At 41.0% G+C, this 24,339-nt stretch overlaps 35 non-coding genes across 35 annotated transcripts; all 35 read left to right on the top strand.

Annotated features, from left to right (window-relative positions):
* Window positions 1-4,028: 4,028 nt before the first annotated feature.
* Window positions 4,029-4,181, top strand: Trnav-uac (transfer RNA valine (anticodon UAC)). Its single transcript has 2 exons — window positions 4,029-4,065; window positions 4,146-4,181. It is a non-coding gene; the product is annotated as a tRNA-Val (tRNA).
* A 207-nt stretch (window positions 4,182-4,388) lies between these two features.
* Window positions 4,389-4,461, top strand: Trnav-uac (transfer RNA valine (anticodon UAC)). The gene has a single exon. It is a non-coding gene; the product is annotated as a tRNA-Val (tRNA).
* A 522-nt stretch (window positions 4,462-4,983) lies between these two features.
* Trnav-uac (transfer RNA valine (anticodon UAC)) lies at window positions 4,984-5,056 on the top strand. The gene has a single exon. It is a non-coding gene; the product is annotated as a tRNA-Val (tRNA).
* Window positions 5,057-5,754: 698 nt separating this feature from the next.
* Window positions 5,755-5,827, top strand: Trnav-uac (transfer RNA valine (anticodon UAC)). Its single transcript has one exon. It is a non-coding gene; the product is annotated as a tRNA-Val (tRNA).
* A 281-nt stretch (window positions 5,828-6,108) lies between these two features.
* Window positions 6,109-6,181, top strand: Trnav-uac (transfer RNA valine (anticodon UAC)). The gene has a single exon. It is a non-coding gene; the product is annotated as a tRNA-Val (tRNA).
* Window positions 6,182-6,705: 524 nt separating this feature from the next.
* On the top strand, window positions 6,706-6,778 carry Trnav-uac (transfer RNA valine (anticodon UAC)). Its single transcript has one exon. It is a non-coding gene; the product is annotated as a tRNA-Val (tRNA).
* Window positions 6,779-7,476: 698 nt separating this feature from the next.
* Window positions 7,477-7,549, top strand: Trnav-uac (transfer RNA valine (anticodon UAC)). Its single transcript has one exon. It is a non-coding gene; the product is annotated as a tRNA-Val (tRNA).
* Window positions 7,550-7,830: 281 nt separating this feature from the next.
* Window positions 7,831-7,903, top strand: Trnav-uac (transfer RNA valine (anticodon UAC)). The gene has a single exon. It is a non-coding gene; the product is annotated as a tRNA-Val (tRNA).
* A 523-nt stretch (window positions 7,904-8,426) lies between these two features.
* Trnav-uac (transfer RNA valine (anticodon UAC)) lies at window positions 8,427-8,499 on the top strand. Its single transcript has one exon. It is a non-coding gene; the product is annotated as a tRNA-Val (tRNA).
* Window positions 8,500-9,189: 690 nt separating this feature from the next.
* On the top strand, window positions 9,190-9,262 carry Trnav-uac (transfer RNA valine (anticodon UAC)). The gene has a single exon. It is a non-coding gene; the product is annotated as a tRNA-Val (tRNA).
* Window positions 9,263-9,543: 281 nt separating this feature from the next.
* Window positions 9,544-9,616, top strand: Trnav-uac (transfer RNA valine (anticodon UAC)). Its single transcript has one exon. It is a non-coding gene; the product is annotated as a tRNA-Val (tRNA).
* Window positions 9,617-10,139: 523 nt separating this feature from the next.
* On the top strand, window positions 10,140-10,212 carry Trnav-uac (transfer RNA valine (anticodon UAC)). Its single transcript has one exon. It is a non-coding gene; the product is annotated as a tRNA-Val (tRNA).
* A 698-nt stretch (window positions 10,213-10,910) lies between these two features.
* Window positions 10,911-10,983, top strand: Trnav-uac (transfer RNA valine (anticodon UAC)). The gene has a single exon. It is a non-coding gene; the product is annotated as a tRNA-Val (tRNA).
* A 281-nt stretch (window positions 10,984-11,264) lies between these two features.
* On the top strand, window positions 11,265-11,337 carry Trnav-uac (transfer RNA valine (anticodon UAC)). The gene has a single exon. It is a non-coding gene; the product is annotated as a tRNA-Val (tRNA).
* A 522-nt stretch (window positions 11,338-11,859) lies between these two features.
* Window positions 11,860-11,932, top strand: Trnav-uac (transfer RNA valine (anticodon UAC)). Its single transcript has one exon. It is a non-coding gene; the product is annotated as a tRNA-Val (tRNA).
* Window positions 11,933-12,213: 281 nt separating this feature from the next.
* Trnav-uac (transfer RNA valine (anticodon UAC)) lies at window positions 12,214-12,286 on the top strand. The gene has a single exon. It is a non-coding gene; the product is annotated as a tRNA-Val (tRNA).
* Window positions 12,287-12,809: 523 nt separating this feature from the next.
* On the top strand, window positions 12,810-12,882 carry Trnav-uac (transfer RNA valine (anticodon UAC)). Its single transcript has one exon. It is a non-coding gene; the product is annotated as a tRNA-Val (tRNA).
* A 698-nt stretch (window positions 12,883-13,580) lies between these two features.
* Trnav-uac (transfer RNA valine (anticodon UAC)) lies at window positions 13,581-13,653 on the top strand. Its single transcript has one exon. It is a non-coding gene; the product is annotated as a tRNA-Val (tRNA).
* A 522-nt stretch (window positions 13,654-14,175) lies between these two features.
* Window positions 14,176-14,248, top strand: Trnav-uac (transfer RNA valine (anticodon UAC)). Its single transcript has one exon. It is a non-coding gene; the product is annotated as a tRNA-Val (tRNA).
* Window positions 14,249-14,946: 698 nt separating this feature from the next.
* On the top strand, window positions 14,947-15,019 carry Trnav-uac (transfer RNA valine (anticodon UAC)). Its single transcript has one exon. It is a non-coding gene; the product is annotated as a tRNA-Val (tRNA).
* Window positions 15,020-15,541: 522 nt separating this feature from the next.
* On the top strand, window positions 15,542-15,614 carry Trnav-uac (transfer RNA valine (anticodon UAC)). The gene has a single exon. It is a non-coding gene; the product is annotated as a tRNA-Val (tRNA).
* Window positions 15,615-16,312: 698 nt separating this feature from the next.
* On the top strand, window positions 16,313-16,385 carry Trnav-uac (transfer RNA valine (anticodon UAC)). The gene has a single exon. It is a non-coding gene; the product is annotated as a tRNA-Val (tRNA).
* A 522-nt stretch (window positions 16,386-16,907) lies between these two features.
* On the top strand, window positions 16,908-16,980 carry Trnav-uac (transfer RNA valine (anticodon UAC)). The gene has a single exon. It is a non-coding gene; the product is annotated as a tRNA-Val (tRNA).
* A 698-nt stretch (window positions 16,981-17,678) lies between these two features.
* Trnav-uac (transfer RNA valine (anticodon UAC)) lies at window positions 17,679-17,751 on the top strand. Its single transcript has one exon. It is a non-coding gene; the product is annotated as a tRNA-Val (tRNA).
* A 281-nt stretch (window positions 17,752-18,032) lies between these two features.
* Window positions 18,033-18,105, top strand: Trnav-uac (transfer RNA valine (anticodon UAC)). Its single transcript has one exon. It is a non-coding gene; the product is annotated as a tRNA-Val (tRNA).
* Window positions 18,106-18,627: 522 nt separating this feature from the next.
* On the top strand, window positions 18,628-18,700 carry Trnav-uac (transfer RNA valine (anticodon UAC)). The gene has a single exon. It is a non-coding gene; the product is annotated as a tRNA-Val (tRNA).
* A 698-nt stretch (window positions 18,701-19,398) lies between these two features.
* On the top strand, window positions 19,399-19,471 carry Trnav-uac (transfer RNA valine (anticodon UAC)). The gene has a single exon. It is a non-coding gene; the product is annotated as a tRNA-Val (tRNA).
* Window positions 19,472-19,752: 281 nt separating this feature from the next.
* Trnav-uac (transfer RNA valine (anticodon UAC)) lies at window positions 19,753-19,825 on the top strand. The gene has a single exon. It is a non-coding gene; the product is annotated as a tRNA-Val (tRNA).
* A 522-nt stretch (window positions 19,826-20,347) lies between these two features.
* Window positions 20,348-20,420, top strand: Trnav-uac (transfer RNA valine (anticodon UAC)). The gene has a single exon. It is a non-coding gene; the product is annotated as a tRNA-Val (tRNA).
* A 698-nt stretch (window positions 20,421-21,118) lies between these two features.
* Trnav-uac (transfer RNA valine (anticodon UAC)) lies at window positions 21,119-21,191 on the top strand. Its single transcript has one exon. It is a non-coding gene; the product is annotated as a tRNA-Val (tRNA).
* Window positions 21,192-21,472: 281 nt separating this feature from the next.
* Window positions 21,473-21,545, top strand: Trnav-uac (transfer RNA valine (anticodon UAC)). The gene has a single exon. It is a non-coding gene; the product is annotated as a tRNA-Val (tRNA).
* A 523-nt stretch (window positions 21,546-22,068) lies between these two features.
* Trnav-uac (transfer RNA valine (anticodon UAC)) lies at window positions 22,069-22,141 on the top strand. The gene has a single exon. It is a non-coding gene; the product is annotated as a tRNA-Val (tRNA).
* A 698-nt stretch (window positions 22,142-22,839) lies between these two features.
* Trnav-uac (transfer RNA valine (anticodon UAC)) lies at window positions 22,840-22,912 on the top strand. The gene has a single exon. It is a non-coding gene; the product is annotated as a tRNA-Val (tRNA).
* A 281-nt stretch (window positions 22,913-23,193) lies between these two features.
* Trnav-uac (transfer RNA valine (anticodon UAC)) lies at window positions 23,194-23,266 on the top strand. The gene has a single exon. It is a non-coding gene; the product is annotated as a tRNA-Val (tRNA).
* A 522-nt stretch (window positions 23,267-23,788) lies between these two features.
* Trnav-uac (transfer RNA valine (anticodon UAC)) lies at window positions 23,789-23,861 on the top strand. Its single transcript has one exon. It is a non-coding gene; the product is annotated as a tRNA-Val (tRNA).
* Window positions 23,862-24,339: the final 478 nt, after the last annotated feature.

The following is a 24,339-nucleotide window of genomic DNA, read 5'->3' as shown; positions in this document are numbered from 1 at the left end:
TTGCTTTATTAAACGTATATGCCCCAAATGAGAGTAAAGAGAGAATAGATTTTTTCAAGAATTTGACAACATGGATTGAGAAAGAACACATAATTTGTGCTGGGGATTTTAATGAGATATTAAATCCTTTACTTGATAAAGCCATCAACAATATATCGTTTAATATTCAAAGTAGCAATGTTTTAAACCATTTTCTCTCTGACAACAGCCTAGTTGATATATGGAGATATAAAAACTATGACAAAAAAGAATTTACCAGAATACAGTCTGTGTTAGGAAGTATGAAACAATCTAGAATTGATCTGATAATTGTTTCAAGAGATCTCATTACAAGTGCTGTAAATAGTTACATTAGATATTCCTCTGTGAGCGATCACAGTATAGTAGCCCTCAGATTGGACTTTTCTTCAGTAGAAAGAGGTCCTGGGGTATGGATTTTTAATAATCAGCTTCTGGAAGATTTCACATTCTACTTACGAATTATTGCATTAATAGAGGAGGCAAAACAACGCCCTTTACTTAAAACAGATCCATTGATATGGTGGGATAACTTGAAATACAAATTTAAAACATTTTCCAGATTTTATGCATCTAAGAAAAACAGGGAAGCAAAAGCTGATTATTATAAAATTCAAAATAAGCTTAGAATTGAAGATCATAAAATATCCTCCATTCCTGGCTATAAATCTACCGATTTACAATTATTGGAAAGTGAACTAGAGGTGTATGAGAATAATAAATGCAAGGGTGCTATTCTCAGGTCAAAAGCTCAGTGCACGCTGGAGTCAGATAGAAACACCACTTACTTTTTGAACCTTGAAAAAAGTAAACAACAGGCTAATTCAATAAAATCACTGTACAAGGAAGATGGTACTATAGCCAGGAATACAGAGGATATTTTAGATACTGCTCAGCAATTCTACTCATCCTTATTTACTGCTGAGCAATGTGATTTCGTAAAACAACAAAGTCTCATTGATAATATTGGGAAAAAACTTTCTGAAGAAGAAAGACAATCATGTGACGTACCTATTTCTCAGAGTGAGCTTACAAAATGCACTCAAAGGAATGAAAAAGAATAAATCACCGGGTCCGGACGGCCTAACTGTTGAGTTTTATTTAAAGTTTTGGAATATTTTATGTCCCTTCTTTTTAGAAGTTGTAGATGGTATATACAAAGAGCATAATCTTTCTCGCTCCATGAAAAAGAGTATTATTAGTTTATTTTATAAAAAGAAAGGTGACAAAAGGGACATTAAGTGTTACAGACCTATCTCATTGATTAATGTAGACTCTAAGCTCATTTGTAGAGTGTTGTCGTTGAGATTGAGAAATGTGATGGCTTCAGTTGTCTCCCCTGAACAATCTTGTTGCATACCAGGAAGAGACATAGCCAGTAACCTACATTCTGTTAGAGATGTCATTGATGTTGTCAGTAATCATAATGATGACTCCTATCTCATTAAAATAGATCAAGAAAAAGCCTTTGATAGGGTATCGCACCAATATTTATTTCAAATTCTTCGGAAATTTAACTTTGGAGATTTTTTCATTTCATGGATTAAGATCCTATATACTGATATAAAGAGTTCTGTGAAATGCAATGGTCATTTGACACCATACTTCACTTTAACTCGTGGAGTTAGGCAGGGGGATCCAATGAGCTCTATGCTATATGTGTTGGTGTCAGAGCCACTGAATTTAATAATAAAAAACAATCCTGATATTCATGGAATTAACATCAGTAATGATATTAATTCTTTGATATACCAACATGCTGATGACACAACAGTTACTGTCTCAGATGTTAACTCTGTCCTTGAAACATTTAGTACAGTTAACTTCTATTGTGAGGCAACGGGTGCAAAAATCAATGTTGAAAAATCGGAAATTTTGTTATTGGGTAAAACAAGGCTTAGAGATTTTTCAATCAACATTCCGGTTAAAGTGAAAAGAGATTGTATAGAAGTATTGGGCATTTATTTCGGCATCGACAAAGCGATGTGTGAAACTTTAAACTGGAGGAAGAAAATAGACAAAATACAAGCAGTGTTAAATTCATGGCTGCGTAGACAGTTAACCTTACAAGGCAGAGCCATTGTTATTAATATCCTTATGAGCTCTCGTTTGTGGTATATGTTCACTGTACTACCTGTTCCATATTGGGTGGAGAATAAATTTACACAAATGTTTAGAGACTTTTTATGGCATAACAAACCTGCCAAAATAGCACACGGTACATGCATTGGTGTTTGTTTAGATGGAGGTCTTAATATACCAGATTTACGTTTAAAAAAATATGCTTTAAGGCTGAAATTACTGAGAGCCTATGTCAATTGTCAGCTCCGTTGTATTTGGAAACAAACATTGGTATATTTTATGTCACATCTTCTGAAAATGAACTTAGGAATTGATGCTTTATCCCTTGAATATGATAAAGCCTATTTACAGAATATAAGTCCATTTTATGCAGAGTTACTGGCTGCATGGAATGAATTGAATGAAGGAAAAAGACCATTACTTAAAAAGGTAGATGATATCATGAATCAGCCAATATTTAAGAATCCATTGATTACATTCAATGGAAAAACTCTAATGTTTCAGTCATTTATTTCAAGTGGAATTATTTGCATCAAGCATATTTGTTTTGAAGTTATTCCAAAATTCATGTCTGGACACATTATTGTTAATATAATCCGTGACACCTTACCTGAGATGGATGTAAGTACCATACAACAATGTTATGGCATTATTTTATTAGCGCTTCCGTCAGAGTGGAAAAAGATCATTTTGTCAGAGGCTGCCACTAACTCCCCATCAAGAGACATAACATGCACTGTTCAAAACCAGGATCTGTCTGTTGATTTATTCACAACAAAATGTTGTTATGAAGTTCTCAGGAAAAAAACATTTCAAGGAACCAGTAGCTATCGCTTGGTGGAATCAGCTTGCACTGGATATTAATTGGAAAGATATTTGGATGAATGTATGGGAAAAAGATAAATCAACAGACTCCATACAGTTAGATTTTAAAATTGCACATAATATTGTTTTCACATATGATAAACTTCTAAAAATTGGACTGTCAAACACTGATGTTTGTCCAGTGTGTCACATACAAACAGAAGACATTTTACATCTGTTCGTCTTCTGCAAGGAGTTATCGCCCTTGCAAGACCTCATCATTGAAATGTTGACAGATGTGTGCCAGGTTCTTACCAGAAAAAAAGTTGTCGTCTAAAGCATTCATGGATATTGTATTCTCAATTTATCGTCTAGCTGTATTTAAAAGGAGGGTGATATTGAGCCAAAACATGATTTCATTTCACATGAAGGCATTTTTCAAATCATTGATAAGACGTCATTTTAGCCTGTTGTTATTTAAATATTCCAAAGCAAATCAATCACACATTTTCATTCAAAAATATGTCATGAGCAATACATTCATATCGTTGGATGGAAATGAGATTGTTCTACACTCACCGTTAGATTAGAATATTACATAATGCTTTATAAATACAGAGGTACTCAGATTAGCTACATTAAATATATTATACATTTATTCGGGTATATTTCTTCATTGTAACCTATAAAAAACTTCTGAACATTTCTATGAAAATATACTTCCTCTCTTTTCAATTGAAATGTTAGGCACTGCCACCCCAAATCTGTGATACATATTTTATTTATGAGGTGGTAGTGTAAGCACTGTCTGCGACTGTAATTCTACAATTTTGTGAATAAATATTTTAATGAAAAAAAAAAAAAATCACGTCTGCTTTACACGCAGAAGGTCGCGAGTTCGAACCTCGCCAGAACCTCATTTTTTTTTTACAAGCATCTTTCATCATCGATGCTCATGTTGTTGATCACTGGATTGTCCGGTCCAGACTCGATTATTTACTATATCTAGCTCGTTTTGCCCAGTAGGACCCTGAAAGTCAGGGACATTTGTCCAGTTTAAAATAATCATTAAAATTGTGTAGGCGTTTACATAAGAAGAAAATGTGATTCTGCCAAGGTATGTCGGTTCTGTGGTGTAGTGGTTATCACGTCTGCTTTACACGCACTGTCTGCGACTGTAATTCTACAATTTTGTGAATAAATATTTTAATGAAAAAAAAAAAAATCACGTCTGCTTTACACGCAGAAGGTCGCGAGTTCGAACCTCGCCAGAACCTCATTTTTTTTTTACAAGCATCTTTCATCATCGATGCTCATGTTGTTGATCACTGGATTGTCCGGTCCAGACTCGATTATTTACTATATCTAGCTCGTTTTGCCCAGTAGGACCCTGAAAGTCAGGGACATTTGTCCAGTTTAAAATAATCATTAAAATTGTGTAGGCGTTTACATAAGAAGAAAATGTGATTCTGCCAAGGTATGTCGGTTCTGTGGTGTAGTGGTTATCACGTCTTCTTTACACGCAGAAGGTCGCGAGTTCGAACCTCGCCAGAACCTCAATTTTTTTTACAAGCATCTTTCATCTTCTTTCTCAACACCAGTGAAGCAAGTGAATGACCCCCATTTCGTTGGCATATATTCAGTAACACATTTTATTGATATCACCCTCTTCGAATTAGCATAACGATGTACTTTCCCTCTGCAGACGACTTTGACTATATCTAGCTCGTTTTGCCCAGTAGGACCCTGAAAGCTTTCAATAAATTAAATGTGTGTGTCAGAGGTTATTTCTTGTGGACTACCAGCCGAGACAGATTCCAGTGGAAGTCACAGGCAAAATAAAAGTGGAAATGACATAAATGGGGGTTACTTGCTGCACTTGCTTCGTTTTCTCCTGCATTTACTATTGCTGGCTTCAGTAAACAGCAAGAGAATGCCCATCCTTCACTGTACGTGTTTAGAGATAATGGAAAGACGACAAACCAGATGTAGTCAGGGACATTTGTCCAGTTTAAAATAATCATTAAAATTGTGTAGACGTTTACATAAGAAGAAAATGTGATTCTGCCAAGGTATGTCGGTTCTGTGGTGTAGTGGTTATCACGTCTTCTTTACACGCAGAAGGTCGCGAGTTCGAACCTCGCCAGAACCTCATCTTTTTGCAAGCATATTTCGCCTTCTCTTTCAACCCCAAGAGAAGCAAATGAATGGTCCCCATTTCGTCGGCATATGTTCAGTAAGACGTGTTATTGATATCACCGTTGTCTAATTAGCACAACAAGTTGAATACTTTCCCCTAGCAGACCACTTGGACTATATCCACGTTCGTTTCGGCCAGTAAGACCCTGACAGCTTTCAGATATATAAATTGTCCATGGGCGAAGTTATTTAGTGTGGACTACCAGCCGAGACTGATTCCAATGGAAGTCAGGGGCAAACTAAAAGTGAAAATAACATGAATGGGTCACTGAAAATCATTCATGACAGGACCCGTGAAGGTCCCGGGGTAGAATAGGCCTTCAGCAACCCATGCTTGCCATAAAAGGTGACTGTGCATGTCATAAGAGGCGACTAACGGGATCGGGTGGTCAGACTCACTGACTTGGTTGACATATGTCATCGGTTCCCAATTGCGCAGATCGATGCTCATGTTGTTGATCACTGGATTGTCTGGTCCAGACTCGATTATTTACAGACCGCCGCCATATAGCTGGAATATTGCTGAGTGTTGCGTAAAACTAAACTCACCCACTCACTCACTCATTCATGACAGCATTCATTTGCAAAATTGTAAACCAATAAAGTGTCGAGGTTTGAACTGAAGCAACTGTGGCCTCATTACAGTATGACGGTTCTGTGGTGTAGTGGTTATCACGTCTGCTTTACAAGCAGAAGGTCGCGAGTTCGAACCTCGCCACAACCTCTTTTTACAAGCTGTTGTTGTGATTATTTATCTTGTGTTCCTCTATCAAGCATTACCCTACCCGTTGCAAAGCAGATTTGGTGCACTTGATTCGTTTTCTTCTGTATTTACTGTTGCTGGCTTTACTAAGCAGCAACAAAATGTCCATCGTGTACTGAGTTCAGAGACAATGGAAAGACGACAAATCAGATGTAATCAGTGACATTTGTTCAGTTTAAATGAAGGATTATAAATATGGAGATCGGATATATGAAGAAAATATAACTTTGCTTTGGTGGGTCGGTTCTGTGGTGTAGTGGTTATCACGTCTGCTTTACACGCAGAAGGTTGCGAGTTCGAACCTCGCCAGAACCTCATTCTTTTTTTTACAAGCATCTTTCATCTTCTTTCTCAACACCAGTGAAGCAAGTGAATGACCCCCATTTCGTTGGCATATATTCAGTAACACATTTTATTGATATCACCCTCTTCGAATTAGCATAACGATGTACTTTCCCTCTGCAGACGACTTTGACTATATCTAGCTCGTTTTGCCCAGTAGGACCCTGAAAGCTTTCAATAAATTAAATGTCTGTGTCAGAGGTTATTTCTTGTGGACTACTAGCCGAGACAGATTCCAGTGGAAGTCACAGGCAAAATAAAAGTGGAAATGACATAAATGGGGGTTACTTGCTGCACTTGCTTCGTTTTCTCCTGCATTTACTATTGCTGGCTTCAGTAAACAGCAAGAGAATGCCCATCCTTCACTGTACGTGTTTAGAGATAATGGAAAGACGACAAACCAGATGTAGTCAGGGACATTTGTCCAGTTTAAAATAATCATTAAAATTGTGTAGACGTTTACATAAGAAGAAAATGTGATTCTGCCAAGGTATGTCGGTTCTGTGGTGTAGTGGTTATCACGTCTTCTTTACACGCAGAAGGTCGCGAGTTCGAACCTCGCCAGAACCTCATCTTTTTGCAAGCATATTTCGCCTTCTCTTTCAACCCCAAGAGAAGCAAATGAATGGTCCCCATTTCGTCGGCATATGTTCAGTAAGACGTGTTATTGATATCACCGTTGTCTAATTAGCACAACAAGTTGAATACTTTCCCCTAGCAGACCACTTGGACTATATCCACGTTCGTTTCGGCCAGTAAGACCCTGACAGCTTTCAGATATATAAATTGTCCATGGGCGAAGTTATTTAGTGTGGACTACCAGCCGAGACTGATTCCAATGGAAGTCAGGGGCAAACTAAAAGTGAAAATAACATGAATGGGTCACTGAAAATCATTCATGACAGGACCCGTGAAGGTCCCGGGGTAGAATAGGCCTTCAGCAACCCATGCTTGCCATAAAAGGTGACTGTGCATGTCATAAGAGGCGACTAACGGGATCGGGTGGTCAGACTCACTGACTTGGTTGACATATGTCATCGGTTCCCAATTGCGCAGATCGATGCTCATGTTGTTGATCACTGGATTGTCTGGTCCAGACTCGATTATTTACAGACCGCCGCCATATAGCTGGAATATTGCTGAGTGTTGCGTAAAACTAAACTCACTCACTCACTCACTCATTCATGACAGCATTCATTTGCAAAATTGTAAACCAATAAAGTGTCGAGGTTTGAACTGAAGCAACTGTGGCCTCATTACAGTATGACGGTTCTGTGGTGTAGTGGTTATCACGTCTGCTTTACAAGCAGAAGGTCGCGAGTTCGAACCTCGCCACAACCTCTTTTTACAAGCTGTTGTTGTGATTATTTATCTTGTGTTCCTCTATCAAGCATTACCCTACCCGTTGCAAAGCAGATTTGGTGCACTTGATTCGTTTTCTTCTGTATTTACTGTTGCTGGCTTTACTAAGCAGCAACAAAATGTCCATCGTGTACTGAGTTCAGAGACAATGGAAAGACGACAAATCAGATGTAATCAGTGCCATTTGTTCAGTTTAAATGAAGGATTATAAATATGGAGATCGGATATATGAAGAAAATATAACTTTGCTTTGGTGGGTCGGTTCTGTGGTGTAGTGGTTATCACGTCTGCTTTACACGCAGAAGGTCGCGAGTTCGAACCTCGCCAGAACCTCATTTTTTTTTTACAAGCATCTTTCATCTTCTTTCTCAACACCAGTGAAGCAAGTGAATGACCCCCATTTCGTTGGCATATATTCAGTAACACATTTTATTGATATCACCCTCTTCGAATTAGCATAACGATGTACTTTCCCTCTGCAGACGACTTTGACTATATCTAGCTCGTTTTGCCCAGTAGGACCCTGAAAGCTTTCAATAAATTAAATGTGTGTGTCAGAGGTTATTTCTTGTGGACTACCAGCCGAGACAGATTCCAGTGGAAGTCACAGGCAAAATAAAAGTGGAAATGACATAAATGGGGGTTACTTGCTGCACTTGCTTCGTTTTCTCCTGCATTTACTATTGCTGGCTTCAGTAAACAGCAAGAGAATGCCCATCCTTCACTGTACGTGTTTAGAGATAATGGAAAGACGACAAACCAGATGTAGTCAGGGACATTTGTCCAGTTTAAAATAATCATTAAAATTGTGTAGGCGTTTACATAAGAAGAAAATGTGATTCTGCCAAGGTATGTCGGTTCTGTGGTGTAGTGGTTATCACGTCTTCTTTACACGCAGAAGGTCGCGAGTTCGAACCTCGCCAGAACCTCATCTTTTTGCAAGCATATTTCGCCTTCTCTTTCAACCCCAAGAGAAGCAAATGAATGGTCCCCATTTCGTCGGCATATGTTCAGTAAGACGTGTTATTGATATCACCGTTGTCTAATTAGCACAACAAGTTGAATACTTTCCCCTAGCAGACCACTTGGACTATATCCACGTTCGTTTCGGCCAGTAAGACCCTGACAGCTTTCAGATATATAAATTGTCCATGGGCGAAGTTATTTAGTGTGGACTACCAGCCGAGACTGATTCCAATGGAAGTCAGGGGCAAACTAAAAGTGAAAATAACATGAATGGGTCACTGAAAATCATTCATGACAGGACCCGTGAAGGTCCCGGGGTAGAATAGGCCTTCAGCAACCCATGCTTGCCATAAAAGGTGACTGTGCTTGTCGTAAGAGGCGACTAACGGGATCGGGTGGTCAGACTCACTGACTTGGTTGACATATGTCATCGGTTCCCAATTGCGCAGACCGATGCTCATGTTGTTGATCACTGGATTGTCTGGTCCAGACTCGATTATTTACAGACCGCCGCCATATAGCTGGAATATTGCTGAGTGTTGCGTAAAACTAAACTCACTCACTCATTCATGACAGCATTCATTTGCAAAATTGTAAACCAATAAAGTGTCGAGGTTTGAACTGAAGCAACTGTGGCCTCATTACAGTATGATGGTTCTGTGGTGTAGTGGTTATCACGTCTGCTTTACACGCAGAAGGTCGCGAGTTCGAACCTCGCCAGAACCTCTTTTTACAAGCTGTTGTTGTGATTATTTATCTTGTGTTCCTCTATCAAGCATTACCCTACCCGTTGCAAAGCAGATTTGGTGCACTTGATTCGTTTTCTTCTGTATTTAATGTTGCTGGCTTTACTAAGCAGCAACAAAATGTCCATCGTGTACTGAGTTCAGAGACAATGGAAAGACGACAAATCAGATGTAATCAGTGACATTTGTTCAGTTTAAATGAAGGATTATAAATATGGAGATCGGATATATGAAGAAAATATAACTTTGCTTTGGTGGGTCGGTTCTGTGGTGTAGTGGTTATCACGTCTGCTTTACACGCAGAAGGTCGCGAGTTCGAACCTCGCCAGAACCTCATTTTTTTTTTACAAGCATCTTTCATCTTCTTTCTCAACACCAGTGAAGCAAGTGAATGACCCCCATTTCGTTGGCATATATTCAGTAACACATTTTATTGATATCACCCTCTTCGAATTAGCATAACGATGTACTTTCCCTCTGCAGACGACTTTGACTATATCTAGCTCGTTTTGCCCAGTAGGACCCTGAAAGCTTTCAATAAATTAAATGTGTGTGTCAGAGGCTATTTCTTGTGGACTACCAGCCGAGACAGATTCCAGTGGAAGTCACAGGCAAAATAAAAGTGGAAATGACATAAATGGGGGTTACTTGCTGCACTTGCTTCGTTTTCTCCTGCATTTACTATTGCTGGCTTCAGTAAACAGCAAGAGAATGCCCATCCTTCACTGTACGTGTTTAGAGATAATGGAAAGACGACAAACCAGATGTAGTCAGGGACATTTGTCCAGTTTAAAATAATCATTAAAATTGTGTAGGCGTTTACATAAGAAGAAAATGTGATTCTGCCAAGGTATGTCGGTTCTGTGGTGTAGTGGTTATCACGTCTTCTTTACACGCAGAAGGTCGCGAGTTCGAACCTCGCCAGAACCTCATCTTTTTGCAAGCATATTTCGCCTTCTCTTTCAACCCCAAGAGAAGCAAATGAATGGTCCCCATTTCGTCGGCATATGTTCAGTAAGACGTGTTATTGATATCACCGTTGTCTAATTAGCACAACAAGTTGAATACTTTCCCCTAGCAGACCACTTGGACTATATCCACGTTCGTTTCGGCCAGTAAGACCCTGACAGCTTTCAGATATATAAATTGTCCATGGGCGAAGTTATTTAGTGTGGACTACCAGCCGAGACTGATTCCAATGGAAGTCAGGGGCAAACTAAAAGTGAAAATAACATGAATGGGTCACTGAAAATCATTCATGACAGGACCCGTGAAGGTCCCGGGGTAGAATAGGCCTTCAGCAACCCATGCTTGCCATAAAAGGTGACTGTGCTTGTCGTAAGAGGCGACTAACGGGATCGGGTGGTCAGACTCACTGACTTGGTTGACATATGTCATCGGTTCCCAATTGCGCAGATCGATGCTCATGTTGTTGATCACTGGATTGTCTGGTCCAGACTCGACTATTTACAGACCGCCGCCATATAGGTGGAATATTGCTGAGTGTTGCGTAAAACTAAACTCACTCACTCACTCACTCATTCATGACAGCATTCATTTGCAAAATTGTAAACCAATAAAGTGTCGAGGTTTGAACTGAAGCAACTGTGGCCTCATTACAGTATGATGGTTCTGTGGTGTAGTGGTTATCACGTCTGCTTTACACGCAGAAGGTCGCGAGTTCGAACCTCGCCAGAACCTCTTTTTACAAGCTGTTGTTGTGATTATTTATCTTGTGTTCCTCTATCAAGCATTACCCTACCCGTTGCAAAGCAGATTTGGTGCACTTGATTCGTTTTCTTCTGTATTTAATGTTGCTGGCTTTACTAAGCAGCAACAAAGTGTCCATCGTGTACTGAGTTCAGAGACAATGGAAAGACGACAAATCAGATGTAATCAGTGACATTTGTTCAGTTTAAATGAAGGATTATAAATATGGAGATCGGATATATGAAGAAAATATAACTTTGCTTTGGTGTGTCGGTTCTGTGGTGTAGTGGTTATCACGTCTGCTTTACACGCAGAAGGTCGCGAGTTCGAACCTCGCCAGAACCTCAATTTGTTTTACAAGCATCTTTCATCTTCTTTCTCAACACCAGTGAAGCAAGTGAATGACCCCCATTTCGTTGGCATATATTCAGTAACACATTTTATTGATATCACCCTCTTCGAATTAGCATAACGATGTACTTTCCCTCTGCAGACGACTTTGACTATATCTAGCTCGTTTTGCCCAGTAGGACCCTGAAAGCTTTCAATAAATTAAATGTGTGTGTCAGAGGTTATTTCTTGTGGACTACCAGCCGAGACAGATTCCAGTGGAAGTCACAGGCAAAATAAAAGTGGAAATGACATAAATGGGGGTTACTTGCTGCACTTGCTTCGTTTTCTCCTGCATTTACTATTGCTGGCTTCAGTAAACAGCAAGAGAATGCCCATCCTTCACTGTACGTGTTTAGAGATAATGGAAAGACGACAAACCAGATGTAGTCAGGGACATTTGTCCAGTTTAAAATAATCATTAAAATTGTGTAGGCGTTTACATAAGAAGAAAATGTGATTCTGCCAAGGTATGTCGGTTCTGTGGTGTAGTGGTTATCACGTCTGCTTTACACGCAGAAGGTCGCGAGTTCGAACCTCGCCAGAACCTCTTTTTACAAGCTGTTGTTGTGATTATTTATCTTGTGTTCCTCTATCAAGCATTACCCTACCCGTTGCAAAGCAGATTTGGTGCACTTGATTGGTTTTCTTCTGTATTTAATGTTGCTGGCTTTACTAAGCAGCAACAAAATGTCCATCGTGTACTGAGTTCAGAGACAATGGAAAGACGACAAATCAGATGTAATCAGTGACATTTGTTCAGTTTAAATGAAGGATTATAAATATGGAGATCGGATATATGAAGAAAATATAACTTTGCTTTGGTGCGTCGGTTCTGTGGTGTAGTGGTTATCACGTCTGCTTTACACGCAGAAGGTCGCGAGTTCGAACCTCGCCAAAACCTCATTTTTTTTTTACAAGCATCTTTCATCTTCTTTCTCAACACCAGTGAAGCAAGTGAATGACCCCCATTTCGTTGGCATATATTCAGTAACACATTTTATTGATATCACCCTCTTCGAATTAGCATAACGATGTACTTTCCCTCTGCAGACGACTTTGACTATATCTAGCTCGTTTTGCCCAGTAGGACCCTGAAAGCTTTCAATAAATTAAATGTGTGTGTCAGAGGCTATTTCTTGTGGACTACCAGCCGAGACAGATTCCAGTGGAAGTCACAGGCAAAATAAAAGTGGAAATGACATAAATGGGGGTTACTTGCTGCACTTGCTTCGTTTTCTCCTGCATTTACTATTGCTGGCTTCAGTAAACAGCAAGAGAATGCCCATCCTTCACTGTACGTGTTTAGAGATAATGGAAAGACGACAAACCAGATGTAGTCAGGGACATTTGTCCAGTTTAAAATAATCATTAAAATTGTGTAGGCGTTTACATAAGAAGAAAATGTGATTCTGCCAAGGTATGTCGGTTCTGTGGTGTAGTGGTTATCACGTCTGCTTTACACGCAGAAGGTCGCGAGTTCGAACCTCGCCAGAACCTCATCTTTTTGCAAGCATATTTCGCCTTCTCTTTCAACCCCAAGAGAAGCAAATGAATGGTCCCCATTTCGTCGGCATATGTTCAGTAAGACGTGTTATTGATATCACCGTTGTCTAATTAGCACAACAAGTTGAATACTTTCCCCTAGCAGACCACTTGGACTATATCCACGTTCGTTTCGGCCAGTAAGACCCTGACAGCTTTCAGATATATAAATTGTCCATGGGCGAAGTTATTTAGTGTGGACTACCAGCCGAGACTGATTCCAATGGAAGTCAGGGGCAAACTAAAAGTGAAAATAACATGAATGGGTCACTGAAAATCATTCATGACAGGACCCGTGAAGGTCCCGGGGTAGAATAGGCCTTCAGCAACCCATGCTTGCCATAAAAGGTGACTGTGCTTGTCGTAAGAGGCGACTAACGGGATCGGGTGGTCAGACTCACTGACTTGGTTGACATATGTCATCGGTTCCCAATTGCGCAGATCGATGCTCATGTTGTTGATCACTGGATTGTCTGGTCCAGACTCGATTATTTACAGACCGCCGCCATATAGGTGGAATATTGCTGAGTGTTGCGTAAAACTAAACTCACTCACTCACTCACTCATTCATGACAGCATTCATTTGCAAAATTGTAAACCAATAAAGTGTCGAGGTTTGAACTGAAGCAACTGTGGCCTCATTACAGTTTGATGGTTCTGTGGTGTAGTGGTTATCACGTCTGCTTTACACGCAGAAGGTCGCGAGTTCGAACCTCGCCAGAACCTCATTCTTTTTTACAAACATCTTTCATCTTCTTTCTCAACACCAGTGAAGCAAGTGAATGACCCCCATTTCGTTGGCATATATTCAGTAACACATTTTATTGATATCACCCTCTTCGAATTAGCATAACGATGTACTTTCCCTCTGCAGACGACTTTGACTATATCTAGCTCGTTTTGCCCAGTAGGACCCTGAAAGCTTTCAATAAATTAAATGTGTGTGTCAGAGGTTATTTCTTGTGGACTACCAGCCGAGACAGATTCCAGTGGAAGTCACAGGCAAAATAAAAGTGGAAATGACATAAATGGGGGTTACTTGCTGCACTTGCTTCGTTTTCTCCTGCATTTACTATTGCTGGCTTCAGTAAACAGCAAGAGAATGCCCATCCTTCACTGTACGTGTTTAGAGATAATGGAAAGACGACAAACCAGATGTAGTCAGGGACATTTGTCCAGTTTAAAATAATCATTAAAATTGTGTAGGCGTTTACATAAGAAGAAAATGTGATTCTGCCAAGGTATGTCGGTTCTGTGGTGTAGTGGTTATCACGTCTTCTTTACACGCAGAAGGTCGCGAGTTCGAACCTCGCCAGAACCTCATCTTTTTGCAAGCATATTTCGCCTTCTCTTTCAACCCCAAGAGAAGCAAATGAATGGTCCCCATTTCGTCGGCATATGTTCAGTAAGACGTGTTATTGATATCACCGTTGTCTAATTAGCACAACAAGTAGAATACTTTCCCCTAGCAGACCACTTGGACTATATCCACGTTCGTTTCGGCCAGTAAGACCCTGACAGCTTTCAGATATATAAATTGTCCATGGGCGAAGTTATTTAGTGTGGACTACCAGCCGAGACTGATTCCAATGGAAGTCAGGGGCAAACTAAAAGTGAAAATAACATGAATGGGTCACTGAAAATCATTCATGACAGGACCCGTGAAGGTCCCGGGGTAGAATAGGCCTTCAGCAACCCATGCTTGCCATAAAAGGTGACTGTGCTTGTCGTAAGAGGCGACTAACGGGATCGGGTGGTCAGACTCACTGACTTGGTTGACATATGTCATCGGTTCCCAATTGCGCAGATCGATGCTCATGTTGTTGATCACTGGATTGTCTGGTCCAGACTCGATTATTTACAGACCGCCGCCATATAGGTGGAATATTGCTGAGTGTTGCGTAAAACTAAACTCACTCACTCACTCACTCATTCATGACAGCATTCATTTGCAAAATTGTAAACCAATAAAGTGTCGAGGTTTGAACTGAAGCAACTGTGGCCTCATTACAGTTTGATGGTTCTGTGGTGTAGTGGTTATCACGTCTGCTTTACACGCAGAAGGTCGCGAGTTCGAACCTCGCCAGAACCTCATTCTTTTTTACAAACATCTTTCATCTTCTTTCTCAACACCAGTGAAGCAAGTGAATGACCCCCATTTCGTTGGCATATATTCAGTAACACATTTTATTGATATCACCCTCTTCGAATTAGCATAACGATGTACTTTCCCTCTGCAGACGACTTTGACTATATCTAGCTCGTTTTGCCCAGTAGGACCCTGAAAGCTTTCAATAAATTAAATGTGTGTGTCAGAGGTTATTTCTTGTGGACTACCAGCCGAGACAGATTCCAGTGGAAGTCACAGGCAAAATAAAAGTGGAAATGACATAAATGGGGGTTACTTGCTGCACTTGCTTCGTTTTCTCCTGCATTTACTATTGCTGGCTTCAGTAAACAGCAAGAGAATGCCCATCCTTCACTGTACGTGTTTAGAGATAATGGAAAGACGACAAACCAGATGTAGTCAGGGACATTTGTCCAGTTTAAAATAATCATTAAAATTGTGTAGGCGTTTACATAAGAAGAAAATGTGATTCTGCCAAGGTATGTCGGTTCTGTGGTGTAGTGGTTATCACGTCTTCTTTACACGCAGAAGGTCGCGAGTTCGAACCTCGCCAGAACCTCATCTTTTTGCAAGCATATTTCGCCTTCTCTTTCAACCCCAAGAGAAGCAAATGAATGGTCCCCATTTCGTCGGCATATGTTCAGTAAGACGTGTTATTGATATCACCGTTGTCTAATTAGCACAACAAGTTGAATACTTTCCCCTAGCAGACCACTTGGACTATATCCACGTTCGTTTCGGCCAGTAAGACCCTGACAGCTTTCAGATATATAAATTGTCCATGGGCGAAGTTATTTAGTGTGGACTACCAGCCGAGACTGATTCCAATGGAAGTCAGGGGCAAACTAAAAGTGAAAATAACATGAATGGGTCACTGAAAATCATTCATGACAGGACCCGTGAAGGTCCCGGGGTAGAATAGGCCTTCAGCAACCCATGCTTGCCATAAAAGGTGACTGTGCTTGTCGTAAGAGGCGACTAACGGGATCGGGTGGTCAGACTCACTGACTTGGTTGACATATGTCATCGGTTCCCAATTGCGCAGATCGATGCTCATGTTGTTGATCACTGGATTGTCTGGTCCAGACTCGATTATTTACAGACCGCCGCCATATAGGTGGAATATTGCTGAGTGTTGCGTAAAACTAAACTCACTCACTCACTCACTCATTCATGACAGCATTCATTTGCAAAATTGTAAACCAATAAAGTGTCGAGGTTTGAACTGAAGCAACTGTGGCCTCATTACAGTTTGATGGTTCTGTGGTGTAGTGGTTATCACGTCTGCTTTACACGCAGAAGGTCGCGAGTTCGAACCTCGCCAGAACCTCATTCTTTTTTACAAACATCTTTCATCTTCTTTCTCAACACCAGTGAAGCAAGTGAATGACCCCCATTTCGTTGGCATATATTCAGTAACACATTTTATTGATATCACCCTCTTCGAATTAGCATAACGATGTACTTTCCCTCTGCAGACGACTTTGACTATATCTAGCTCGTTTTGCCCAGTAGGACCCTGAAAGCTTTCAATAAATTAAATGTGTGTGTCAGAGGTTATTTCTTGTGGACTACCAGCCGAGACAGATTCCAGTGGAAGTCACAGGCAAAATAAAAGTGGAAATGACATAAATGGGGGTTACTTGCTGCACTTGCTTCGTTTTCTCCTGCATTTACTATTGCTGGCTTCAGTAAACAGCAAGAGAATGCCCATCCTTCACTGTACGTGTTTAGAGATAATGGAAAGACGACAAACCAGATGTAGTCAGGGACATTTGTCCAGTTTAAAATAATCATTAAAATTGTGTAGGCGTTTACATAAGAAGAAAATGTGATTCTGCCAAGGTATGTCGGTTCTGTGGTGTAGTGGTTATCACGTCTGCTTTACACGCAGAAGGTCGCGAGTTCGAACCTCGCCAGAACCTCATCTTTTTGCAAGCATATTTCGCCTTCTCTTTCAACCCCAAGAGAAGCAAATGAATGGTCCCCATTTCGTCGGCATATGTTCAGTAAGACGTGTTATTGATATCACCGTTGTCTAATTAGCACAACAAGTTGAATACTTTCCCCTAGCAGACCACTTGGACTATATCCACGTTCGTTTCGGCCAGTAAGACCCTGACAGCTTTCAGATATATAAATTGTCCATGGGCGAAGTTATTTAGTGTGGACTACCAGCCGAGACTGATTCCAATGGAAGTCAGGGGCAAACTAAAAGTGAAAATAACATGAATGGGTCACTGAAAATCATTCATGACAGGACCCGTGAAGGTCCCGGGGTAGAATAGGCCTTCAGCAACCCATGCTTGCCATAAAAGGTGACTGTGCTTGTCGTAAGAGGCGACTAACGGGATCGGGTGGTCAGACTCACTGACTTGGTTGACATATGTCATCGGTTCCCAATTGCGCAGATCGATGCTCATGTTGTTGATCACTGGATTGTCTGGTCCAGACTCGATTATTTACAGACCGCCGCCATATAGGTGGAATATTGCTGAGTGTTGCGTAAAACTAAACTCACTCACTCACTCACTCATTCATGACAGCATTCATTTGCAAAATTGTAAACCAATAAAGTGTCGAGGTTTGAACTGAAGCAACTGTGGCCTCATTACAGTATGATGGTTCTGTGGTGTAGTGGTTATCACGTCTGCTTTACACGCAGAAGGTCGCGAGTTCGAACCTCGCCAGAACCTCTTTTTACAAGCTGTTGTTGTGATTATTTATCTTGTGTTCCTCTATCAAGCATTACCCTACCCGTTGCAAAGCAGATTTGGTGCACTTGATTCGTTTTCTTCTGTATTTAATGTTGCTGGCTTTACTAAGCAGCAACAAAATGTCCATCGTGTACTGAGTTCAGAGACAATGGAAAGACGACAAATCAGATGTAATCAGTGACATTTGTTCAGTTTAAATGAAGGATTATAAATATGGAGATCGGATATATGAAGAAAATATAACTTTGCTTTGGTGCGTCGGTTCTGTGGTGTAGTGGTTATCACGTCTGCTTTACACGCAGAAGGTCGCGAGTTCGAACCTCGCCAGAACCTCAATTTGTTTTACAAGCATCTTTCATCTTCTTTCTCAACACCAGTGAAGCAAGTGAATGACCCCCATTTCGTTGGCATATATTCAGTAACACATTTTATTGATATCACCCTCTTCGAATTAGCATAACGATGTACTTTCCCTCTGCAGACGACTTTGACTATATCTAGCTCGTTTTGCCCAGTAGGACCCTGAAAGCTTTCAATAAATTAAATGTGTGTGTCAGAGGTTATTTCTTGTGGACTACCAGCCGAGACAGATTCCAGTGGAAGTCACAGGCAAAATAAAAGTGGAAATGACATAAATGGGGGTTACTTGCTGCACTTGCTTCGTTTTCTCCTGCATTTGCTATTGCTGGCTTCAGTAAACAGCAAGAGAATGCCCATCCTTCACTGTACGTGTTTAGAGATAATGGAAAGACGACAAACCAGATGTAGTCAGGGACATTTGTCCAGTTTAAAATAATCATTAAAATTGTGTAGGCGTTTACATAAGAAGAAAATGTGATTCTGCCAAGGTATGTCGGTTCTGTGGTGTAGTGGTTATCACGTCTGCTTTACACGCAGAAGGTCGCGAGTTCGAACCTCGCCAGAACCTCATCTTTTTGCAAGCATATTTCGCCTTCTCTTTCAACCCCAAGAGAAGCAAATGAATGGTCCCCATTTCGTCGGCATATGTTCAGTAAGACGTGTTATTGATATCACCGTTGTCTAATTAGCACAACAAGTTGAATACTTTCCCCTAGCAGACCACTTGGACTATATCCACGTTCGTTTCGGCCAGTAAGACCCTGACAGCTTTCAGATATATAAATTGTCCATGGGCGAAGTTATTTAGTGTGGACTACCAGCCGAGACTGATTCCAATGGAAGTCAGGGGCAAACTAAAAGTGAAAATAACATGAATGGGTCACTGAAAATCATTCATGACAGGACCCGTGAAGGTCCCGGGGTAGAATAGGCCTTCAGCAACCCATGCTTGCCATAAAAGGTGACTGTGCTTGTCGTAAGAGGCGACTAACGGGATCGGGTGGTCAGACTCACTGACTTGGTTGACATATGTCATCGGTTCCCAATTGCGCAGATCGATGCTCATGTTGTTGATCACTGGATTGTCTGGTCCAGACTCGATTATTTACAGACCGCCGCCATATAGGTGGAATATTGCTGAGTGTTGCGTAAAACTAAACTCACTCACTCACTCACTCATTCATGACAGCATTCATTTGCAAAATTGTAAACCAATAAAGTGTCGAGGTTTGAACTGAAGCAACTGTGGCCTCATTACAGTATGATGGTTCTGTGGTGTAGTGGTTATCACGTCTGCTTTACACGCAGAAGGTCGCGAGTTCGAACCTCGCCAGAACCTCTTTTTACAAGCTGTTGTTGTGATTATTTATCTTGTGTTCCTCTATCAAGCATTACCCTACCCGTTGCAAAGCAGATTTGGTGCACTTGATTCGTTTTCTTCTGTATTTAATGTTGCTGGCTTTACTAAGCAGCAACAAAATGTCCATCGTGTACTGAGTTCAGAGACAATGGAAAGACGACAAATCAGATGTAATCAGTGACATTTGTTCAGTTTAAATGAAGGATTATAAATATGGAGATCGGATATATGAAGAAAATATAACTTTGCTTTGGTGCGTCGGTTCTGTGGTGTAGTGGTTATCACGTCTGCTTTACACGCAGAAGGTCGCGAGTTCGAACCTCGCCAGAACCTCAATTTGTTTTACAAGCATCTTTCATCTTCTTTCTCAACACCAGTGAAGCAAGTGAATGACCCCCATTTCGTTGGCATATATTCAGTAACACATTTTATTGATATCACCCTCTTCGAATTAGCATAACGATGTACTTTCCCTCTGCAGACGACTTTGACTATATCTAGCTCGTTTTGCCCAGTAGGACCCTGAAAGCTTTCAATAAATTAAATGTGTGTGTCAGAGGTTATTTCTTGTGGACTACCAGCCGAGACAGATTCCAGTGGAAGTCACAGGCAAAATAAAAGTGGAAATGACATAAATGGGGGTTACTTGCTGCACTTGCTTCGTTTTCTCCTGCATTTGCTATTGCTGGCTTCAGTAAACAGCAAGAGAATGCCCATCCTTCACTGTACGTGTTTAGAGATAATGGAAAGACGACAAACCAGATGTAGTCAGGGACATTTGTCCAGTTTAAAATAATCATTAAAATTGTGTAGGCGTTTACATAAGAAGAAAATGTGATTCTGCCAAGGTATGTCGGTTCTGTGGTGTAGTGGTTATCACGTCTGCTTTACACGCAGAAGGTCGCGAGTTCGAACCTCGCCAGAACCTCATCTTTTTGCAAGCATATTTCGCCTTCTCTTTCAACCCCAAGAGAAGCAAATGAATGGTCCCCATTTCGTCGGCATATGTTCAGTAAGACGTGTTATTGATATCACCGTTGTCTAATTAGCACAACAAGTTGAATACTTTCCCCTAGCAGACCACTTGGACTATATCCACGTTCGTTTCGGCCAGTAAGACCCTGACAGCTTTCAGATATATAAATTGTCCATGGGCGAAGTTATTTAGTGTGGACTACCAGCCGAGACTGATTCCAATGGAAGTCAGGGGCAAACTAAAAGTGAAAATAACATGAATGGGTCACTGAAAATCATTCATGACAGGACCCGTGAAGGTCCCGGGGTAGAATAGGCCTTCAGCAACCCATGCTTGCCATAAAAGGTGACTGTGCTTGTCGTAAGAGGCGACTAACGGGATCGGGTGGTCAGACTCACTGACTTGGTTGACATATGTCATCGGTTCCCAATTGCGCAGATCGATGCTCATGTTGTTGATCACTGGATTGTCTGGTCCAGACTCGATTATTTACAGACCGCCGCCATATAGGTGGAATATTGCTGAGTGTTGCGTAAAACTAAACTCACTCACTCACTCACTCATTCATGACAGCATTCATTTGCAAAATTGTAAACCAATAAAGTGTCGAGGTTTGAACTGAAGCAACTGTGGCCTCATTACAGTATGATGGTTCTGTGGTGTAGTGGTTATCACGTCTGCTTTACACGCAGAAGGTCGCGAGTTCGAACCTCGCCAGAACCTCTTTTTACAAGCTGTTATTGTGATTATTTATCTTGTGTTCCTCTATCAAGCATTACCCTACCCGTTGCAAAGCAGATTTGGTGCACTTGATTGGTTTTCTTCTGTATTTAATGTTGCTGGCTTTACTAAGCAGCAACAAAATGTCCATCGTGTACTGAGTTCAGAGACAATGGAAAGACGACAAATCAGATGTAATCAGTGACATTTGTTCAGTTTAAATGAAGGATTATAAATATGGAGATCGGATATATGAAGAAAATATAACTTTGCTTTGGTGCGTCGGTTCTGTGGTGTAGTGGTTATCACGTCTGCTTTACACGCAGAAGGTCGCGAGTTCGAACCTCGCCAGAACCTCATTTTTTTTTTACAAGCATCTTTCATCTTCTTTCTCAACACCAGTGAAGCAAGTGAATGACCCCCATTTCGTTGGCATATATTCAGCAACACATTTTATTGATATCACCCTCTTCGAATTAGCATAACGATGTACTTTCCCTCTGCAGACGACTTTGACTATATCTAGCTCGTTTTGCCCAGTAGGACCCTGAAAGCTTTCAATAAATTAAATGTGTGTGTCAGAGGTTATTTCTTGTGGACTACCAGCCGAGACAGATTCCAGTGGAAGTCACAGGCAAAATAAAAGTGGAAATGACATAAATGGGGGTTACTTGCTGCACTTGCTTCGTTTTCTCCTGCATTTACTATTGCTGGCTTCAGTAAACAGCAAGAGAATGCCCATCCTTCACTGTACGTGTTTAGAGATAATGGAAAGACGACAAACCAGATGTAGTCAGGGACATTTGTCCAGTTTAAAATAATCATTAAAATTGTGTAGGCGTTTACATAAGAAGAAAATGTGATTCTGCCAAGGTATGTCGGTTCTGTGGTGTAGTGGTTATCACGTCTGCTTTACACGCAGAAGGTCGCGAGTTCGAACCTCGCCAGAACCTCATCTTTTTGCAAGCATATTTCGCCTTCTCTTTCAACCCCAAGAGAAGCAAATGAATGGTCCCCATTTCGTCGGCATATGTTCAGTAAAACGTGTTATTGATATCACCGTTGTCTAATTAGCACAACAAGTTGAATACTTTCCCCTAGCAGACTACTTGGACTATATCCACGTTCGTTTCGGCCAGTAAGACCCTGACAGCTTTCAGATATATAAATTGTCCATGGGCGAAGTTATTTAGTGTGGACTACCAGCCGAGACTGATTCCAATGGAAGTCATGGGCAAACTAAAAGTGAAAATAACATGAATGGGTCACTGAAAATCATTCATGACAGGACCCGTGAAGGTCCCGGGGTAGAATAGGCCTTCAGCAACCCATGCTTGCCATGAAAGGTGACTGTGCTTGTCGTAAGAGGCGACTAACGGGATCGGGTGGTCAGACTCACTGACTTGGTTGACATATGTCATCGGTTCCCAATTGCGCAGATCGATGCTCATGTTGTTGATCACTGGATTGTCTGGTCCAGACTCGATTATTTACAGACCGCCGCCATATAGCTGGAATATTGCTGAGTGTTGCGTAAAACTAAACTCACTCACTCACTCACTCATTCATGACAGCATTCATTTGCAAAATTGTAAACCAATAAAGTGTCGAGGTTTGAACTGAAGCAACTGTGGCCTCATTACAGTATGATGGTTCTGTGGTGTAGTGGTTATCACGTCTGCTTTACACGCAGAAGGTCGCGAGTTCGAACCTCGCCAGAACCTCTTTTTACAAGCTGTTGTTGTGATTATTTATCTTGTGTTCCTCTATCAAGCATTACCCTACCCGTTGCAAAGCAGATTTGGTGCACTTGATTGGTTTTCTTCTGTATTTAATGTTGCTGGCTTTACTAAGCAGCAACAAAATGTCCATCGTGTACTGAGTTCAGAGACAATGGAAAGACGACAAATCAGATGTAATCAGTGACATTTGTTCAGTTTAAATGAAGGATTATAAATATGGAGATCGGATATATGAAGAAAATATAACTTTGCTTTGGTGCGTCGGTTCTGTGGTGTAGTGGTTATCACGTCTGCTTTACACGCAGAAGGTCGCGAGTTCGAACCTCGCCAGAACCTCAATTTGTTTTACAAGCATCTTTCATCTTCTTTCTCAACACCAGTGAAGCAAGTGAATGACCCCCATTTCGTTGGCATATATTCAGTAACACATTTTATTGATATCACCCTCTTCGAATTAGCATAACGATGTACTTTCCCTCTGCAGACGACTTTGACTATATCTAGCTCGTTTTGCCCAGTAGGACCCTGAAAGCTTTCAATAAATTAAATGTGTGTGTCAGAGGTTATTTCTTGTGGACTACCAGCCGAGACAGATTCCAGTGGAAGTCACAGGCAAAATAAAAGTGGAAATGACATAAATGGGGGTTACTTGCTGCACTTGCTTCGTTTTCTCCTGCATTTGCTATTGCTGGCTTCAGTAAACAGCAAGAGAATGCCCATCCTTCACTGTACGTGTTTAGAGATAATGGAAAGACGACAAACCAGATGTAGTCAGGGACATTTGTCCAGTTTAAAATAATCATTAAAATTGTGTAGGCGTTTACATAAGAAGAAAATGTGATTCTGCCAAGGTATGTCGGTTCTGTGGTGTAGTGGTTATCACGTCTGCTTTACACGCAGAAGGTCGCGAGTTCGAACCTCGCCAGAACCTCATCTTTTTGCAAGCATATTTCGCCTTCTCTTTCAACCCCAAGAGAAGCAAATGAATGGTCCCCATTTCGTCGGCATATGTTCAGTAAGACGTGTTATTGATATCACCGTTGTCTAATTAGCACAACAAGTTGAATACTTTCCCCTAGCAGACCACTTGGACTATATCCACGTTCGTTTCGGCCAGTAAGACCCTGACAGCTTTCAGATATATAAATTGTCCATGGGCGAAGTTATTTAGTGTGGACTACCAGCCGAGACTGATTCCAATGGAAGTCAGGGGCAAACTAAAAGTGAAAATAACATGAATGGGTCACTGAAAATCATTCATGACAGGACCCGTGAAGGTCCCGGGGTAGAATAGGCCTTCAGCAACCCATGCTTGCCATAAAAGGTGACTGTGCTTGTCGTAAGAGGCGACTAACGGGATCGGGTGGTCAGACTCACTGACTTGGTTGACATATGTCATCGGTTCCCAA

The sequence above is a fragment of the Haliotis asinina genome, chromosome 6, assembly GCF_037392515.1.
Source record: "Haliotis asinina isolate JCU_RB_2024 chromosome 6, JCU_Hal_asi_v2, whole genome shotgun sequence".
NCBI lineage: Eukaryota > Metazoa > Mollusca > Gastropoda > Lepetellida > Haliotidae > Haliotis > Haliotis asinina.
Note: the sequence above shows the minus strand (reverse complement) of the source record. Positions and strands in the feature narration are given on the sequence as shown.